The sequence below is a fragment of the Vigna unguiculata genome, chromosome 1, assembly GCF_004118075.2.
Source record: "Vigna unguiculata cultivar IT97K-499-35 chromosome 1, ASM411807v1, whole genome shotgun sequence".
Taxonomy (NCBI): Eukaryota; Viridiplantae; Streptophyta; class Magnoliopsida; order Fabales; family Fabaceae; genus Vigna; species Vigna unguiculata.
The window spans coordinates 17725892-17732444 of record NC_040279.1 but is presented as its reverse complement, the minus strand read 5'-3'; the positions used below and the strand labels follow the sequence as shown (position 1 = coordinate 17732444).

Genomic DNA, 6553 nt, shown 5'->3' with positions numbered 1-6553 from the left:
TGAGGGATCAGCATTCGCCTGCTTGTTCACTCCATCTCTACTGCGGATGGAAACCATCTTCTGAGAAAAACGGGTACTAAATGTGTTCGTCTCGTGCCCCACGGTGGGCGCCAATTGTTCCTGTAGAGAACAAACAAGATAAGTTAGGCACAAGTGTCACCTTACCCATGTAGTCTGCTATCTCCTCAGTTGGCTTCTTCCCGGTTGGTACATGTCGGCTTGGACCCAGGAGGGTTACCTGCAGAAGGGACTCCGAAGCTTAAGTAAGTCAAAGCTCTCAGAAGGTCAAATCAGTGATTAATGGAGTAATAAATGCCTACCTTTAATTAATGGGGTCCACGTGTATTTATAGAGTATTAATTATGTTTGGCTATGGCATGGGTCGGGCCCTGGTTTGGGCCTCAGTTTGGACTGTAAGTGGACCTGGGCCTTGGCCTTGGCCCTTAGTTCGACTATTTTGGGCTCATTGGATGGGAGGAGGGATTTTATTTTGCTAAGTCTTTAGGAGCGGTCTGATCCGGTTACTTCTCAACTTGTCGAATGTCGTCCTTGCCCGTGCACTGTCCTAGGTTGGCCGTTATGTTGTTAGTTTAGCCTTCGTTCAGTCATGAGTTTAAGTCCATGCCGGCCCAAGTTGTGTACTTGGGTTGTTTCCGGCATATACGTAAGGGTTGTCATTTATATGGTTAAGTTGACCAGGTCCAGTACACCAGTCCCCCAGCCTTTGCCGATACAATGTGTCGGTGAAGGATGATATGTATTGATATGCTAGTCGGGATCGGTTAGGTGTGATACAACAGTGATTATTATTATTATTATTATTATGATGATGATTACTATTATTTTATGTTCTAATTTTAAACATGTCAAATCTTGCAAATTTTGAATTTTTCATTTTGATATTACAAGGAGGAATTCCTTATATTAGATTTTAAATGTTGAAATACATTTAGATGCAAAGGATCTTGGGATATGATTAAAGAAAGAAATAAAGAATCTAAGCAACTAATTTGCTCCTGTAACACCACTATTGTGAAAAGAGATTTCACAAATATAATAAATATATTTCACTACTATGTATGGTTGAACGAATCAATGAAGCTTTTGATGAAAAATCATGAGATCCGCCTAATCTGCTCCACTCCCAGAAGTGAATGCAGCAATAAATATTTTGAATTTATTTCATGTCTTTGTATGGCTAGACAAAGCAATGAGCTTTTGATAGAAAATCATGAAACTTGTCCAATTGGTTTTGCTTTATTTTTATGATCGTGATATTGATTATGGACATGGTTATAAAAGAAATCTCAAAAACACATTTTGTCACCAGAAATGACACAATAATGTGAAAAAGGGAAAAGAAAAATGTGAAAACATTGACAAATAAGATGAAAGTATATATTATCATTATGATGGTAAATACCATTTGACTTGTAATTGTCGTACACCAAAGCATCTTACAAATAATGAGAAGAACATAGAAACACACTTTGCTTATGATGATGATTTTGATTATGGCCATATAAATGCTACACATCTTGATATTAATATTTTCTTTGCTAAACCAAATGGAATCAATGATCACCTCATTGATTATGTGATGAATATCACCCTACAAGGCTTTTCAGCTTGGGCCAATGGCCTGGCCCATTTCTTTTTAATTTCTTTTAATTTTTTTATTCTCAATACCACATGATGAGCGAACCTCAGCGAATCTTCGGTGGAAACTCCTCGCAAGGTCGTCAATCGTCAATCGTTCGGTGGAAATCCACCAAATCGGCAACGGAAGACGGAGTTCCAATGGGGAACTCTCACGGAATTGGTAACCCGACGAGATTAATAACCTAATCTAGGGTTAGGGTTGAGCTGAGACGAAAGGGGAAATTTATCACTCTCATTCATCAAAGCTGTGTTACAATAAGGTTGGCTTGCCTTTTATAGCTGAAGGCAACCTGGAAAGGAGAAGAGAAGTGGATGTCGTCTAACAAATGGTTCCTAACGGCAAACAGATCTTAACGACGTAAAAGAGGAACGAGAACCCTAATTTGAGGTGTGAAAAGCGTGATGGTTGGGCGGTCTGTATCGGAGAGCAAAACCCTATCTGCGCCGTTTGGAAAAGGAGGAAAGGGTTTGTATGCGTGATGGTTGATCTGCAGGAGAAACAAAGTGGAGAAGCCTGGAGTAATTGGGCTGGAAGCCCAATACGTGATGGCAGAAGATGAGAATAGTGTGGAAGCATGTGATGCGTGAGGGCTGAGGTCTGTGACGTGAACCCTAATAGAAAATGGGCACAGCCCTCTCTCATGAATCCTAGACGGCTAGTGATGAAGAAACCTATCTGCGGCATGGGTTCGATTTAGGCAAAAATGGATGGTTCATGAGACAGAACCCATATTGCATTTGATGGTTGTTGTAGTGAACCAGATTGCAAGGTTCTGAAAGTAATTGGGTTGTATGCTAGGCCCAATTTATGAAGCTGCAGTTGTCGTAGATGCAAAGAATTGTTGTGTGCAGATATCTCGGTCCATGCTGTAACATGAATACATGGAGGAACTTGGGCTGCACGCGTGAAAAGAATCTCGGCCAACGAAGACAACATGTTGATTGCAGCAGGTTGGTGCGGGAAGCACACGTGAAATGTGTGGACGTGTGTGGAAGAGAATTGGGCCATAGGCCCAATGCCATCACTTTGAATAATTGGCATCTTGGAAAAGTGGACTGCAATAAACAAAAAAAAAAACAAGTCAAGTAAAATAATATTTATTTAATTGAGAATAAAAAAAATTAAAAGAAATTAAAAAGAAATGGGTCAGGCCATTGGCCCAAGCTGAAAAGCCCTGCAGGGTGATATTCATCATCCCCTCCCTCTTGAAGATGATCTGTCCTCAGGGGCGAAAGTATTAAGGGACAGGGGGAGCCACGACTCCCCCAACCGTTTTTGTTTTCATTTTTTTTTCTATATATATAAAAAATAATATTTCAAAATTATTACTCTATTTATATTAATTAATTCTTATTTTATTTTATTTTCTATATATTTTAAAAAAATATATTTATATATTACTACTTTATTTATATATTATTACTTTATTTATATATTATTATTTTATTTATATATTATTACCTTAATTTAGTTTAAAAAATCTGTTTTAAAATTTAAAAATCACGTTTTGTTCTCTATTATAATTTTTTTATACTTTTCTATTTGGTTTCTCTCTTCCGTGCCTCCATCTCTTTCTCCCCTTTTATTTCCATCTCAATTTTCACCATCAATTCCTTATTATTTTCAAAATCAAATTGCACTACGGCAAAATTGAAGAGTTAAGGAATATTTTGAACCGAACAATTTCTTCTTTTGAGTAAGTTCATCTTTTCCTTTTTATTTTTGAAGCAATATGTTTTCCTCTTGTATGTGGCTTTTCTACGCTCTAGGCATATATCTATCTGTTAGAGATCATAAAATCATGCTTTAATTGTTGATCAAACTCTTCTTTGTGTAGATAGAGCTATTTTAAGCTTTGAAGTTGTGTAAGGGAAGAACAAGATTAGGAATCTACTCTAAGGTAAGGGAAACTAATCATTTAGAAGTTATTAGTTTTCTTAAAATATTGAGTCTTGCTTTTAAGATTTAATTTGGGGTATTCATAATTTTATCTTTTTGTAAATAGGTGAGAGGTGAAAAATTTATATTACAAAAATTATGATAAAGAGTAAAAGAATTGATTCGTTTTTCAAGAGGAAGGCTTGTGATGAAGATGAAAAAAATGCATCTACATCATCTAAAATTGAGAAACTTCATGAGAATCCAAATATTGAAGAAAATGAAAAACAACTCTCTAAGGTTGCTAAAATTACACATAATGAATTTGAAAATACTTTAGAACGTGATCCGGGAAAGCGTCTTCAAATTTGGCAATACCCACCAAATCAAATTGATGAGGTACAAAGGGCTTATCTAAAATGGGGTCCATATCAAATGCGTCTAGAAAATTATCCATTTTCTGGTAAAGATGATCATCCAAGAAGATTTCAGTACACATGGTTTAACTTATTTCCTTCATGGTTAGAGTATTCGCCATTAAAAGATGCTGCATATTGCTTACCATGCTATCTTTTTAGTAAAAAACCAAGCGGACGACCTGGCTCAGATGTTTTCATTGTTACAGGTAATTGAGTTTATTTTCATTGAATTCTAATTGGCAATAAGTTTATTTTCATCAACATGTTTTAACTTTTTGAATGTTATTTTATAGGTTTTAAAAATTAGAGGAAAGTTAATAATGGCAAAAATTGTGCTTTCCTTAAACACATTGGGAAGGATCCTTGTTCACCACACAATATTGTAGTGTCTTCTTGTCAAGACTTGTTAAATCAAAATTGTCACATTAGGAATGTTTTGGAAGTGCAAAGCTCAGATCAAATTATGAAGAATCGGTTACGTCTCAAGACTTCAATCGACACAGTTCATTTTTTATCACTTCAAGCTTGTGCTTTTAGAGGTCATGATGAAAGTACTGAATCGAGGAACCAAGGTAATTTTCTTGAGATGATAAAACTCATAGCATCATACAATGATGAAGTTGCAAAAGTTGTGTTGGAAAATGCTCCATTCAATTCCAAATATACTTCACCCAAAATTCAAAAGGAGTTATTGAATATTCTTTCTAATAAAGTGAAAAATCATATTCGTGAGGAAATTGGGGATTCCAAGTTTTGTATAGTTGTCGATGAAGCTCGTGATGAATCAAAAAAAGAGCAAATGGCTCTTGTTTTGAGATTTGTTGATAAAAATGGTTTTATTCAAGAGCGATTTTTTGATATTGTGCATGTTAAAGACACTGCAGCAATAACTTTGAAGAATAAATTGTGTGTTGTACTATCTCGACATAATCTTAATGTTTCTAATATCCGTGGTCAAGGGTATGATGGTGCTAGCAATATGAGAGGAGAATGGAATGGATTACAAGCATTATTTTTTACTGATTGTCCTTATGCATATTATGTTCATTGTTTTGCTCATCGGTTACAACTTGCCTTGATTGTTGCATCAAGAGAAGTTATTCCAATTCACCAATTCTTTTCAAAATTGACTTTCATTGTCAATATTGTTTGCTCTTCTAGTAAACGTCATGATGAGTTACAAGCTGCCAAGTTAGATGAAATTGCATATTTGTTAGAAATTGATGAGCTTGAAAAGGGTAAAGGGGCAAATCAAATTGGTACTTTAAAACGAGCTGGGGATACCCGTTGGAGCTCCCATTTCTCTTCTATTTGTAGCTTGATCAATATGTATGATGCAACTTGTTTAGTTCTAGAAAAAATTACTGTTGATGGATCTACTTATTCACAATGTGGTGATGCTGATAATGCTTACAAAAGCTTGACCTCATTTGAGTTTATACTGATCTTGTATTTGATGAGAGAAATTATGGGGATAACAGATGTTCTTTGTCAAGCATTACAACAACAATCTCAGGATATAGTTAATGCTATGCATCTAGTTTGTTTTACAAAAGGACTTATTCAAAACTTGAGAGAAAATGGTTGGGATAAGTTATTAAAAAATGTGACTTCTTTTTGTGAAAAACATGATATTGAGGTGCCTAATTTTGGGGCTTCTTATGTAGCAAGGCAAGGACGCTCTCGTCACCAAAAGGATCATATTACAGTGGAGCATTATTTCAAAGTTGAAATATTCTTTGTTACCATTGATAAGCAATTACAAGAGTTAAATAGTAGATTTAATGACCAAGCAATGGAGTTATTAATTCTAAGCTCTGCTTTGGATCCTAAGGATGCTTATAAAGCTTTTAATATTGATAAAATTTGCACTCTTGTGGAAAAATATTATCCCATGGATTTCAATGAGCAAGAGAAGATTAATTTGAATTTTCAACTTCAACATTTCATTATTGATGCTCGTCAAGATTCAAATTTGAAGAATTTATCAACAATGCAAGAGTTATGTACATGTTTGGCAACAACAAAAAAGTCTGAAGTTTACTACTTGATAGATAGATTACTTCGTCTTATCATGACTCTTCCAGTTTCTACAGCTACAACTGAAAGATCTTTTTCTGCAATGAAAATAATCAAGAACAAGTTGAGAAATAAGATGGAGGCTGAATTTTTAGCAAGCACTATGATAATCTATATTGAAAGGGATATTGCAACTAGCTTCAGCTCTGATTCAATTATTGAAGATTTTAAGTCATTGAAAGAGCGTAAAGGAGCACTCTGAATAAAGGTAACTTTTGTTGTTTTTTTTATATTATTGTTGATGATAAACTTTATGTTACTCTTTCATATATATTATTGTTATATTGTTTAGATTCTATTGTCATGAATGCTTATTTTGAATAAAAAAAATTATGTAAAAAAATTAATTTTTTTAATTAAAAAAATTATTATTTTTTAATTAAAAAAAATTATATATAACAAATATAATTTGGCACCCCTACAATTTTTGGTCTAGTTCCGCCACTGTCTGTCCTCAGATCAAGAAGGTTGATTAAGGCCCACAGCATTAAAAGTTGGATTCCTCCTGGATCAA

General features: G+C 34.7%; 1 pseudogene; it reads left to right on the top strand.

Moving 5' to 3' along the window:
* The first annotated feature begins 377 nt into the window (after positions 1 to 377).
* LOC114189038 lies at positions 378 to 6241 on the top strand (annotated as a pseudogene).
* Positions 6242 to 6553: the final 312 nt, after the last annotated feature.